The sequence below is a fragment of the Onychostoma macrolepis genome, chromosome 22, assembly GCF_012432095.1.
Source record: "Onychostoma macrolepis isolate SWU-2019 chromosome 22, ASM1243209v1, whole genome shotgun sequence".
NCBI classification, from domain to species: domain Eukaryota; kingdom Metazoa; phylum Chordata; class Actinopteri; order Cypriniformes; family Cyprinidae; genus Onychostoma; species Onychostoma macrolepis.
In genome coordinates, this window is record NC_081176.1 from 18,798,089 (window position 1) to 18,812,544 (window position 14,456).

A 14,456-nucleotide genomic window follows, 5' to 3' on the forward strand; every position below is an offset into this window, starting at 1 on the left:
AGTTTTTATCTCGTATTTCACGAGTTGTGGTGCTTTAAAGAACCCAGAGTGCTGTGAAAAACCTACATCGAGAACTCTTTAATCTTTAAATAACCATAAAGCAACCTAATTAGAAAGGATTTCTTTGCTGAATCGTTAAAGAACCTTATTTTAAAGAGTGCAACCAGATCAAATGTGCATTACGTTGACTAACGTTTTCTTTCACGCACAGCGCTCAACTTGCTAAATATCAACGTCCGTGCCCATGCAAAAAGCGGCTAGAATAAACATAATACAACTGTAGATAAATGTGCATAAGAAACATTAATGTGTGTAAGGTGGGCGCCATCCGCCATGTGGTAGTTCAGTTGGCTCTGTCAGAGCAGAAATGCCTTAGTGCACACTAAGTTACTTGTCTTATGCAAAGGTTAGTCCCTATCCGCGCTGTCCCGGCCAAAGACACCGCTCAAACGCAACAAACAGAGTTAATAATAGACGAAAATGTCACTTACCTGTGTTAGGCATAGCGGAGAATACATATCTGTCGGTTTTAACTCTTGAATTGGCGATGTATATGTTGTGTGTGTGTGCGTGTGTGTGAGTGAGGGTGTGTATGTGTGAATGTATGGGGTGTGTATGTATATGTGTGTATGAAAAGAGAAAAAAAGAGAGACAGAGAAGAAGGGAGAGAGGGAAAATAAAGCCTTGCTTCTTGCTTTCACATTTCCAACTCTGCGAAGTGCGCGCGACGCTTCAGCGCTCCATAGAGCTGAACTTTAACCCCGCCTCGAGTTACACACATCTACTGTACTGTACTGTTAAAGCCGTATATCCAAACTTTCGGCATTATCATCGAGTGCAGCCTTAGAGAAAAGTCCCGACGACGGATGGATGGAAGTACGCGGAGATTTCACAGAGCCATGAGTGAAACTGTGGTGATGAAGCGCCGAGAGGAGCGATTATTTCATCTTGCGGTCATCTGAATAGAAAAACACGATAGAAAAAGTCGTCCGGATGCGTTACAAAACTCGCGTTTGATTCATTCTTCGCTGTCTCTTATAGCGCCGCGCCGTGCCGCGCTCTTGCATCCGCCGTGAGGCATGTGGCGGTGCGAAGCAAAACTGAGGCGGATTTACGAGCAGCGAGCAGGGCTCGGCATGCTTAGGAAGATTGTAATATCCTTAAAACCCCCTGTTGCAAAAGCTGCCACTTGTGTCGTGGTTAGTTTCGACCTGAGAGAGGGGGAGAGAGAGAGAGGCAGAGAAAAAAAGTGAAGCAAGCGCACGACTCGAGTCCGCTGAGACGAAGCTCCCGTTCACTTTTGCCGTTCAAACTCTTGGGCTCTTCCATCAGCACAGCGCCCTCAATATCGGCACGAGAGCCATACACATGCGGGACAAGGGAAAATGTGCACTCCCAATGCCGTTGCGCTTCGTGTACACCAAGTCTTGTAATGCAGAAAGTGTGATAATGAATTTAACTCGCGTCTTTTAGCGCGCAGTTGATATCTTACGCAGCGAATTTTGAGGATTTTCTTCTCATTTTATTTTTAACAAAAAAAAAATAAAGGAGTAGGCTACTGCTGAGAAACAAACGTTTGGGAAAATAAGACATTCGTATTGCATTCACTGCCTCCAGTAGGCTAGTGTGTGTTGTCAAATGATAATTTCAGATTTTACAAATCAGCAATAAATTGAATGCAGCTCTAGCAAAAGGTCCGTTTAGAAACAGCACAAGTGCTACTGCTTCTATATGCATAATACATTTAAATACCAAATCAAATGTGGTAGCCTAATATTTTTAACAATGAAACAAAAAACACACTGATTATAAAACAAAATGCCTACACGCTGGCATGTCAACAACCAGTCAGCTGATTTAAAAGTTCACGAGCGTTAATTACAACATAGCACAACAATTCTTGCTTCATTTCGAGAAAGTGCGCGAGATTCATATTTAGCCTACTACTAATTATTTTATGCCTAACTAAAAGAACCAGTTCAAAAGAGTCAATCGCCTGGGAACCGAACAATCCTGGTCACGCCGTATGCAGTTGATTCACTAAAAGAATCGACTCAAAAGAGTCATTCGTGTGAGAATCGGACTACACTTTTTGCGTTATGTCTTTAAAACTCAGTCAAAAGAGCCTAATTCATATAGTAATCGGACTATACCGCTCGCGCTATGTTTTTAATCCACTAAAAGAAACAAACTGCAATGCATGTTCGAAAACATTTAACTGCATCGAACGGCATTAAATAAAAGCGTTGCGTTACGAATTATCGCGGGATAGATAAATGGCTTAAAACTCCACAAAAGCGTTCTTTCCAAAAGCAAGACATAAAGGAATACTTGTTTTTGTTCTTTATGCTCATGCAGCCTATGTCTATTTATATGCAGTAGTTCTTCCCTCATGTGTTCAACATGGTTTTAGAATATTTTGAAACGGCCAGTTATAAGCACCAGTGTTTTCAGTATCATTTTTCATTTCTGTGAGGCCCGTCTTAAAAGTATTTCAGACCTGATGTGCGGCTGGCATGTTCCTTTAAACATATACCTATTAATATTTGTTTCTGTGATTGTGATATTTCAAAGAGCCCATGAAATAGACCACACAAAATGAAATTGTGAACAAGTCCAACTGAATAACTTATGTGATTTAAAAGTAAGAAAGGGACACTGATGGACAGTAAAGCGACTGCCAAATGCAATGCTATGTTTCTAATCACGTGTACCGAACGTGCAAACATTAATAAGCAAACGTAGTTCATGTAATTAGTTTGGTTGGCACTCAACAGCGTTTTATTATTAACCAACTAGGCTACTTTCGCCTGTAAGTCAATCGGGCGCCCCCTAGAAAACGGTAACGTGGAGGCTTCATTTCAGTGCACACAGAAAAGTGCTTTCCAGAAACACAGTATGATATTCAAAATGAAATATCGGTCTGTTGTTGAGAAAATAAACACTATGTTCCATAAACTCAAGCATTTGAGGGGCATCAAAATTTGTGGGGAAAAAAAACCCACCAAGGTGAGTTTTGTTAAATCTAAGATAGCTGATGATTAACAAAACACTGTAGAAATGATAGGAAACTGGATATTAATTATGCTCACAACTCACAGTCACACTAACTTGCTGCAGGTGCACGTCAGCCCCTCTGGTGTTTTCATGAGCTACTCTGTGATTGGACAAAACTGAGAAATTCAAAGCTCACGACGTCGCTATTGGGCAAGGTTCACGCGCATGTGACGGCAACCACTCCTGCACGCCGCAAGACAAACTCCCTCAGACACTCGGTTTGTCGGTAAACAGCCTCGCGGAAACACAAATAAATTAGACTGGGAGTAGAGAGAGCGCTTATCTTCGTGATATCAGACTTCCGTTTTGTTTTGAAAAGCCTAACGGGAATGCAAAGGCTCTTTCAGACCTGGCGTTGAAATGTGTCGCCTCAAACTTTATAATGTCCAATAAAACTGACACATTCTGATTACAATAGAATAACGGAAATAAAAGCAATTATTTTGTATTTGATATTTCCAAATACCTTAGCCTATTGGCTTGACCTTGAGCTAAAAGGAAGTATAGCTACATTCATTTTATCAGGCTCCTATCACTCAACAGCCTATATAAGATATATTTTGATGGCACAATCAAATGTATTAACACTTATATAGCCTATCATTTTAGATAGAATAGCCTATTTTAATTATGCACAGAAATTTGCTTTATAATTTTGTTTTGCTGAAATGCACCCATTTCTTAGAATAATCTTTCATAGGACACACCAACCTAGATTTTGTAGCATCGCAAAGAAATACAATTGCTTTTGCCGTTCTCAAAACACAAAAACGTTCTTTTCCACTCTTGGATATTTGACAGGTACCCAGGTGTGCACTTGGTTTCCTGCACAAAAGTTGAAATCGATTATGCAGGTCGCGTAATGAATGGGAACTGCACTATTGAACGGTAACGGGTTCTGGACGTCCCGCTTGTCAAGTCTTGAAACGGGAGTCGCGTGACATCGTTCATTTTTCCACATCAACTGTGTGTCGGTCAGTCACCTGTATTCATTCAGCCTTTACAAAACTTAAAAGCGGCCAAGAAAATTCACCAGAATTGGATCAGTTATTAAAATATTCTGATTTTTACTTTGTAATGTCATCAGAAATGCGAAATTAAATGTATGTTAATAAACATCGGATATTATTTGACTTGTGGAGCTTCTTCAAATGCCTACTCCGGCCTAAAAAAAAAGTGCTGAGGACTGAATTCAAAACTCCAGTCAAAGATATTTAAATATATACAAATCACAGATACTTGCCTGTACGTAATTTAATTTACATTTAAGCACTGATTTCAGCACTGATTGGCTGAACAGCGCCTATAGGCCTGATCACGAGCTGTACAATGAGGAAGTTCGCGGGATGAAAAATATCAAACAAAAAAAGCAATTTAGGAGGTATTTTTCTAGAATGACAAATAAATAGATTAGCGAAAATTTGAACAGAAATTTACATGATAATATAAACTTTGAAAAAGTTCAAATTAATGCCATTATACGTGCATGACCCTGCTTTTTTACACTAGATTTAGGCTTAAATATGACATCTATTTAGAGACTATTAGGCCTAATTCAAATTGTGGTATTATGAAATAAAAACGTTATTAAAAATGCAATATACTGTATGTAGGTTGTCTAACACAGCAATTAATGAGCTAAAACTTTTTTCTGTCGGCCCTTTATGAAGCAAGACGAATGTTATCAGGCGAACAATCTCGGATAAAAAGAAATAAAAACCATTACATTTATAATAAAAATCTAAAATTCACATAATTTTGTCTCGTCTAATTGTGGCAGACATTAGAGACGCCTTTATAGTATTTTCTGCCAAGTTCTACGAGAAGGCACTGAATGCCAAGGCAACTGTGCCAAGGCTTTTGGAGGCAGAGTGGCAAAGACGAGGCAAAAATTGCAGTGTGTAAAGGACAACGGAGCGAACTACCAGGACTGAACTCTTCGAAACAAATTATCATTTGGGTTTCATTGTGCATTTTCAGCTCATTTTTAAATGTGGCAAAAGTCACGGGACCAAATCAGGTAAGGAACCTAACCCACTTGGATGGAGTTTCTCCCTAACTTGTGTGGTGGACGTGAGTACAAATCACTTTTTATTCATTATTAGGACAAAAGAAAGAAAAGAAAAACTGAATAGGCTACATATGCGAGGTTTTATTTGAGAATCCGTTCGGCCAGACGAGTCCGCGTGTGTAAATCTATTAGTGTGTGTGTGGAGAGAAAAAAAGTTTCACTGAACATCTCGATAGTCTTCAGGGGTAAAAAGGCATAAAACTCAGCGTTAGATCGCCATCTAATGAAAAACTATCCTCAATGTGACTAAAACATATTGTGTAAGAAGTAAATAAAAATGAAGCGAGTTGGTTAACGCTGTTGATCACTTTAAGCAGAGCCAATAAAATAACAATCAAGCAAGCATTTTTTAAATAAATCACTTCAATATTTAAGCATCTGCGAGAACTTAAACTGATGATTTCTTTACTTATAAATTCGCTTGAATGTCGATTTCCATTCTATTTGAAAAAAACAAGATTTTTTTAATATTACGCAAGTGTTAATGAAACTTTTCCTTTAAAAAAAACATATTCGGAGAGTGCCAACATCGCTTTTGAAAACGTATATTCTCACGCAGTTCTCATGATAAAGCACGTATCTTAATTTATATGCAAATAAATTAAAGCAGCAACTCGAAATATTGACATATTGAAATGATTGTAGTTTGCATAAAGGCATTCTTGTCGAATTCACCCGTTCTATTTATGCAGGATGCGTCAGGTGAAAATTAATTGATGAGTTCCAGCTCAAATCACACTCAACAAAATAACAAAAACAAAAATAAACACCCTAAACATACATAGGCAATGCGTAGGTAATGAAAGAAACACGAAGCCATAAAGAGATCAATTATTCTGATGTGAGGGGAAAAAAAGAAAGAAAAAAAATACGTTTTCACTGCAATCGTGTCTAATGACTAATTAAAAGCCATACAAAGAGAAACAAAGAAAAGTATTTTTTAGTTAAGGTTTTTGTAAAGGTGACTGAAAAAAATAACATCCCATGTACAGCAGAATTAATTAAAATGTCAAATAAAATAAAGCAAAACGTAAATAATGCTGCTGCTTTAAACGCGAACGTGAAAATATTAGGCTACTTAAAATGAAGTAAAAAAAAAAAATTAACATAATAACAACAACATTATTAAACAATACTATTATTTTTATTATCATAATAAAGATTCATAAACGTATTACCTCATGCATATAATCCCAAAACATAGTGTTATGGTAATAGTGTCATACAAATAATTAAGGATTTCATTATTATTATAATAGCTCTTGTTATAATTATTAATATCATTTAGAATATAAATGATTATTTATACTCGACTCAATGCTCATCATAAATCATTAATTTAGCCCGAAGTCTTTCCTCATTCTAACCGGTCAGCCATCAAATATAGGTAGAGACTCCACCTAGAGGCTGCCATCTGAACTTACACCATACTTCTTGAACCTTCAGCAAGATTATATATAATGTAGTATATAATTCAGTATGTATGTATTATATATAAATGCAGATTCTAAGGGGATGTGTAATTTAAGATGACAAATACTCTGCATAAGTACGTTTTTAATAGTAAATAGGTAACATTTTGCAAATAAATGCAGAAAAGGTCAATAATTCTGCATGAATTGTAACTGAACTACTGTACAGTTATTTATGAGAATACATATAGTCAATATTTCTGTTAAGCCATGTTCAACGATGGTGTGCAATGTATACATAATATTCAGTTTTAGTAGCAAGCTGCTATATTTCAGTAATGACAAGTTAATGTTGTGAATGATCTGGAGTCCAGAGTGAACTGGAGATGTGTAACTAATTCACCTTTTTTTCCTGCATTCCATTAAAAGCCACAAGAGGGTGATCTTTCTATACAGAAGCCCCTTTGATATCCAGTTCAGCAAGAGTGCTTTGTCCATCAGTGTTGTAAAATATCACATGCACTGCAATAAAGAAAAGCTGGAAATGAAGACAGATTTTTCTCAGTTATTTAAATCAAGACAAAGTGACGTGTTTGGGAATGATAAACAGGGTCCTGTCCAGGTGGCAATGTAAATGCCACCCAAGCTCGGGAGTCCAAAGCTCAAACGGCACACACCTGGAGGGGCAGGGGTTTTGCGGGATGGGGGCAGACGAGGGGATCCGGGGCTACAGTTCTGCTTAGGCAGCCGGAGGGTAATAACATTATCCAGAGCCATAGCAGCTTGCCTTCGGGGCTTTTCCAAGCCTGGCCTTATGAATAAACAACAAGAAACACGACAGAGGATCTCCTTACTCTACCTCTATTGTGCTTTTAAACAGGCTCAAGCTTTAATACACTCTGAAAAACGACAGGTGACTTTTGAAGGGAGGTGGAAACGTTTATAAAATGACGGGGGTGTATTTTAAAGGTATATTCCAGGTTAATGTGTAATGGTGATTACTTTTTTAAAATCTGGGTTATAGAGACGCTTATAATGCAAATGAATGGGGACCATTCGTAAGCATTAAAATACTCACTGTTTCACGATTCGCAAGATGTAAACAATAAGTGTTTACATGATTTTTGATAAAACATAAATCACTTATAGTTCAAATCTGTTATAGTGAGGCACTTATGAAAATGCTGTTTCAATAGTATAGCCACAAGATTTGTTGCAAACAGTTTACATGTTAACATTTTAATGTGAAACAAGTCACTTATTAACCTTTGCTGTATAAAGATATGGCAATTATGCAAAGCCTAGAACGACTGTAAAAGCAATGATTTAAACAGCTTTACAGCTTAAATAATACACGAGTTTTAACAGAAGAGTTAATGTCGTTTTAGTAAAAAATAAGATTCATATTCTGCTTTTAACCCCACAAAAAAGGGCCACATTTACATCCATTGCAAGTCCCTCAAATGCCTAAAAATGATTTTTCAAAAGTAAATAAAACAGAGATTACAGGAAAATACTATTTCAGATTTTCACTTCACGTTTAATTCAATGTTACATGCCATTTCTTAGATATTGCTAGTAAATTTACAAAATTACTGAGTAAAAATAGTTTCTACACCAAATATTTTTTATACACATTTTTGTTTATGAAAACAAAGGAGAGAATACATTTTTGTAGTTATCAACATTGCCACCAGTGTTATTTTAGTATTATTTATGTACTATTTATTAGCAATTTGAAATTTTACTTTACATTGTTTTAATTTTAGTGTGCATTTTAGAAAATTACGTGCTTTTCATTTTTATTAGCTTAATATTAATTTCTAATATTACTAATATTTTTAATATATTTTAATAATAGTTGAGTGTTTTTTTAATTCAGTTTTAGTTTTAGTAATTTTAGTACTGCTACTTTATTTCAGTTATCTGCCAACTTTTCTCATTTCCATTTAAACTTTAAATGTTTATTTTTGTTTGTGAAACTTACTTGCAATATCTGAGTGAAAATTGTTTCTACACCAAATAATTTTTTCAGTTTAACCTCTATTTTGATTTTTTTTTTTTTTAAAGAAAACACAGGAAACACTTTTAGTGTAATTTTGTAACTTTTATTTGTATGCTCAGTTTTCATTTTAATTTTAGTGCATGTTTTAGAAAATGATGTGCTTTTATCATTTTTATTAGCTTTAATTTTTAATTTGCTTAGCTTTATTTTTAATTCAGTTTTAGTTTTAGTAATTTTAGTACTGCAAGTTTCAGTTAGATGCCAACTTTTCACATTTTCATTTAAGCTTTTAAGTTGAATTGTTCATCTAATAATTTTATTTCACATTTATTAGTGTTATGATTTTTAAATTGTTTTAGTTATCATTAACAACACTGCATTCCATAAATGCCATCATTGACTTGCAACAAACTCGGAATGTTCCTTTAAAATCTCCTAAATCATTCAAATAAACCTGTTTTGTACATTTTTGGACCTGTCCGACTTCAGAATCAGCATTTTATAGTTTAATCAGCGTTGAGAGAATGCCGTGTGTGTGTTTGTGTTTGTAAGGGTGAGACGGGGTGGGGGAGGAGTGCTGGTGCTGGTTTGGAAGCAGTGGGCTCCACCTGCTGCCACTGAGATGCCAGCGCTGGAATACGGCCAGGATTGGCCCACAGTATTACCCCCCTCACACACACACACACACACGAGAGATGTATGAGTCAGGCCTGCACGGCGCCCTCTCCTCATTCACAAACACAAAGCTAACAGGCACTACTCTGCTCGCATTCGCTGTGTGTTGTTGTTCGATAAATAAAGTGAGGTTTTTTTCCCAAGCGCCACAAATACTGTGAACAATAGGACTGATGTGGTGTTTAAAGGCCTGTTTTCACTCAGACAGATTGGGCGTAGATTAATGAAGAGTGGTGCTTACGCCGGTTCTAATGAGTGCAGTGCGCTGCAGACAGAGGCCTTGATAAGACGAGAGGCAGTTGTGAGAATAAAGAGGAGTGAAAGGAGACAGATGGGCCCTACGACGGTGTGAGAAGACAGGAAACACACACACGAGGAGTCATGAAGTGTAACTCAATGACTGTGTATGTGTGTATACAACCGTCTTCTGTAAAAAACACGTTGATGATTAATAACAAAATGTCCTTATTTTTGCCAGCAGATAAGCAAATGTTGTAAGGGTTCATTTTATCAGTTTATCAATCAGTAAACATCTTTCAAAAGCACTAAATGGTTATCAAGGTTCATGTGACTTTGAGTAATGAATTTCCGGAAAAAAAAAAATGTTTGTTTGTTTTAATACACACTGTTCTTAAAAAGTGCAATTTCTCACCAATTACACAATACTGTTTAGTAAAGTAAAAATGAATAAATAAATGAATAAATATTTTTAATTGATCATGTGACAGTGAACACATTTAAAAATGTTAGAAAGATTTCAATTTCAAATAAAAATGATATTATTTTGAATATATATATATATATATATATATATATATATATATATATATATATATATATATATAGTTTTCAACATTGATAATGTTCAAAAACATTGAGAAAACAACTTTAAAACAGTAGAGTTGAGAATAATAAGTATATATATATATATATATATATATATATATATATGGAGAGTTCATTTGCAAAAACATATAACTCTGTTTTTAACAATTTTCAAAAATCATGTTTTTTCACTGTGCATTCCAATTAATCTCAATCAATCTGCAGTTGAGTTATTTTGATTAGGTAAAAAATAACTAAAAAATAGTAGCTAAATAACACAATAAAACATGATAAAATAGTAAAAAAACATGATTTTATCTGTTATCTGTTTTTGCAAATAAACTCTTCATACATATACACACACACACACACATATATATATATATATACACACACACACACACACACCGTTTATAGTTTTATATTATACACACACACACACACACACACACACATATTTGCACACACACACACACACACACACATATATATATATATATATATATATATATATATATACACACACACACATACAAACAACTATTAAAAATTTCTATGACTAATTTATTTGTGATCATTGGATATATAATAGAAATCAATAAAGAATTAACAGAGATTGCACTCATCAGCACTCACGCTGATTAAATATTTGATAGCTGTGCATAACAAAACATATATTCAATAATAATTTAATGACGTTATGTAACTAATTTGAATGATTTATTTCCAAGATTGGAAATCATCATTTTAAAATGGTGATATTTCAATTTTTCCATAAATGTGGGAACCATGAACAGCCCACAATTTTCACAGAAACATTAAAATGTCTGTAATATCAAAGTTAATATCTGTGTGTCTTTTTAAGATTTATTAATTTAACTTACTTTTAATGCCATATTCCGTGACTTTTCCAGGTTTCTATGACCATGGAAATCTGCGTTTTATTGTTTTCATCTACTGTGCAACAAAACAACAGGTAAAACAGAATAAAATAAAAACAAGTTAATAATATTGACATTATCAGCCATAAAAAAATCTGAATAAAATCTGTGCATCCCTAAACTGAATTTATGGGAATTCCAAAAAAATCAGCTCTAAGAAATCATGCCACACATGTCCACCAATGTCCAGAACTCACGGAGAGTCTTTCTTAAAAACAAGCCTCCAGGCAAGTACGGTCCATATGCAAGCTGTTGCAATAGCCAGGCATATGCTGGGTATATATAACACGTTTTCACCCTCCCCCTCATTCCTTCTGTTTGATCGCGGCGCAGACCGCCAGGAGCACACCAGACCGCATGCTCACTGTTCATCGCATACGTGCGTTCATTCAGCACAGATACAGGCGCATAAAGGACGCAAACATCAATGGAGAGAGTCACGGTGAGAATGCAAAAGCATCAGGCGCTCACACAAACAGCCTCACGTACACAGACAAGCAGATGTGCGAGGCAACCTACCCACCCTAAACACTTTAAAAAACACTACGAGACACCTGACAGCTGTTCCTGGCTGGAGGAAAAAAAAATGGAGAGGGAACGTTTTGCAGCTCGGAGCACACAGCTGGATATGGAAACAAGTCCCTCTCCCAACATACACACGCTCGGCTCTCAGCATGCAGCAACCGACAGGTGACGGAGATGAAAATTAACTACAAGGACGATCCCAAGCGAGTTTCCTTATTACGCCGTTGAAAATCCTTCAATTCAAGCAGACTCTAATAATCACAGTAGTGAAGAAGTGTAGAAATGGATTACACCAGTTCAAGACTGACCTCTTTCTTCAATGACTTCCTGTCTTTCTCCTTTATATTGGTCTAATAAGGAGGCAAAAGTGAAAACAAAAGAACTTTCCGTAATCATAGCGCCAATGAGGTGCCACCATTTCGATAATATGCAAGTTAATTCAATTATTTTAGAGAATATTGTGGCTGATGTGTGATCATGTCTACGATTAGAGGTGGATCCCAAGCAAAATATTACGCCACTGTAAATCCTTCAACACGAGTAGACTCTTGATCACTGAAAAGTAGACACTGGGTATGCCAATTTAAGATTGACCTCTCTCTTTGATAATTCTCTGTCTTTCTCCAATATATCGGACTAATAAAGAGGCAAAAGAGGGAAAATGTAACACAGATAATGTGAGAATAGCCTAGCTTTCAACTTGGCTTGACAACAGACAGAGGGTGAACGATAAGGCGATAAGGCGCATGGAAAGTCACACTGTAAAAAGTGCTAAGTTGACTTAACTTAAAAAAAATCGAGGAAACCCGTTGTCTTAAAATTTTTAAGTAAATGATAATTAAAAAATAAGTTAAGTGAATTGTCAAGTTCACTTAACTTTAAAAAAAAAAAAAGATTATTTACTTAATAATTTTGAGGCAACGGGTTTCCTCAATTTTTTTAAGTTAAGTCAATTTAGCACGTTTTACAGTGCAATGATTTTAGTGTGTAACGCCACTGTAAATCCTTCGACACAAGCAGATTCTTTTGATCACAGTAGACACGGATTACGTCAGTTCAAAACTGACCTCTGTATTTGATAGTTTCCTTTATATCAGTTTAACAAACAGTCAAAAGTAGGAAAACGTAACATAAATGATGTGAGAACGGTCTAACTTTCTACTTCCCTCCCAGGTTAAAGGCATAGTTCACCCAAAAATGAAAATTCTGTCATTAATTACTCACCTTCATGTTGGTCCAAACCCGTAAGACCTTCGTTCATCTTCTGAACACACATTAAGATATTTTTGATGAAATCCGAGAGCTTTCTGACCCTCCATAGACAGCAACACAACTTCCATGTTCAAGGCCCAAGAAGGTAGTAAGGACATCATTAAAATAGTCCATGTGAAAGCAGTGGTTCAACCGTAATTTTATGAAGCTACGAGAATACTTTTACTGATGTCACATGGACTACTTTAACGATGTCCTTACCTACCTTTCTGGGCCTCGAGTTGCATTGCTGTCTATGGAGGGTCAGAAAGCTCTTGGATTTCATTAAAAATATCTTAATGTGTGTTCTGAAGATGAACGAATGTCTTACAGGTTTGGAACGACATGAGGGTGAGTAATTAATGACAGAATTTAAATCCTGATGGAATGTAAATGCACAATTTACGTGATTAAAAGAGTACGAAAATCTGACTAAATCTCCTCATCGAGGCTGAGAAAAGAACACAACGCTGCAGACAACAGGTAAATGCCGTTATTATCGCTGTTTTCCATGTTCGTGGAGTAAATATTTTTACTCAGCTTTTTAAAAATGCCAGGTAGCCAGTGTTTCGTATGCGTTTGGCCAATCAGCATACACTGGATCACTGATAGGTCCTACAGAACTGTTTTAGACCCTACTCTGAAGTAGGAGGTAAATTACATTAACGTTCTAGTTAACTAAATTAACTAACGTTCCTAGTTCCAAAAAGAGGGAAATTCCACCAATAGTTCTAGGAACTATGAAAAGGTTCCTCTGGTGCGAAAGCGCCCATTTAGATATCGCACATGAATACGAATGGTTGCTTTGATACAACTGGACTCTCCATTGTATCGTTCTTGTAAAGCACCAAAAGAGGAAAAAACGTAACAAATGACGTGAGAATGACCTAACTTTCAACTTGACACCCAGCTTAAGCTTTAGACACAGCGCCAACGAGATGCCGTCCGTCATTTCGATAAGGTGCATGAAAAGACTCCTCAGTCAATGATTTTCGAGAATAACGCAGCTGATGCGCGATCATTAGGCTTTCATGTGTACGATCAGAGGTGTGTGGCAGTGCCAGGCCTATTGTGCCCATCTGCGGCAGACAGAGACAGACAGGCCGTTCGGGGGCCTCTCCTGCGGTGTGACTAACTCATGACGACAGTGCCAGGGATGAAGAGGGCCCCGGCCCTGCCAAGGGAACCACCGCTGCTTGCCTCCACTCAAGGCCGCCTTTGTTGTGGCTTCACTATCTTCCCACAACATACGCTTCTATCAAACCCACACTGGCAATATCCTACTGAAAAAAAAGAGAAACGTGAAATCCGCTTTTCGCAGCTATGTGTGTAATGTCTTCATTTGCCATGTTGATCTGTCTATCTCTATTTACTGGAGGAGAGGGATTTATTTCTGTTTGATATGTGTGGTTCATACTGTAATGTACTAATACGGTGAGAGAGGGAAATGGGTTAAAAAGGAAAGGGATGTTTTTCTGGTGATCTTACATCGGGGGTGGCACCACAATTTAAAGGATTGAGTCTGAAAATTGAGAAGAAAAAAAAAACACTAAACCTGTCTGTTACGTGTGACGTAAAGAAAAAAAAATTATATATAAATTAAAAATGGTTTGTGTTTGTGTTTTACAATTCAAGCCTTTATTTTGTGTTTATTTGGGATTTTTTGAAGCTGAAATTATAAGGAATTATATGCA

General features: G+C 36.4%; 1 protein-coding gene across 9 annotated transcripts in view; it reads right to left on the reverse strand.

Moving 5' to 3' along the window:
* Positions 1 to 14,456, reverse strand: part of nfia (nuclear factor I/A) — a 191,692-nt gene that overhangs the window by 155,322 nt on the left and 21,914 nt on the right. Inside the window, exon 1 of one of the 9 annotated variants that reach the window (XR_009268315.1) lies at positions 492 to 1,389. The exons of 6 other annotated variants lie outside the window; for them this stretch is intronic. The gene's annotated coding sequence lies outside the window, so the exon portion shown is untranslated. Of the gene's footprint in view, positions 1 to 491; positions 1,390 to 14,456 lie in introns of those variants that run through there. 2 more of the 9 variants (XR_009268319.1, XR_009268320.1) reach the window with 2 other exon arrangements.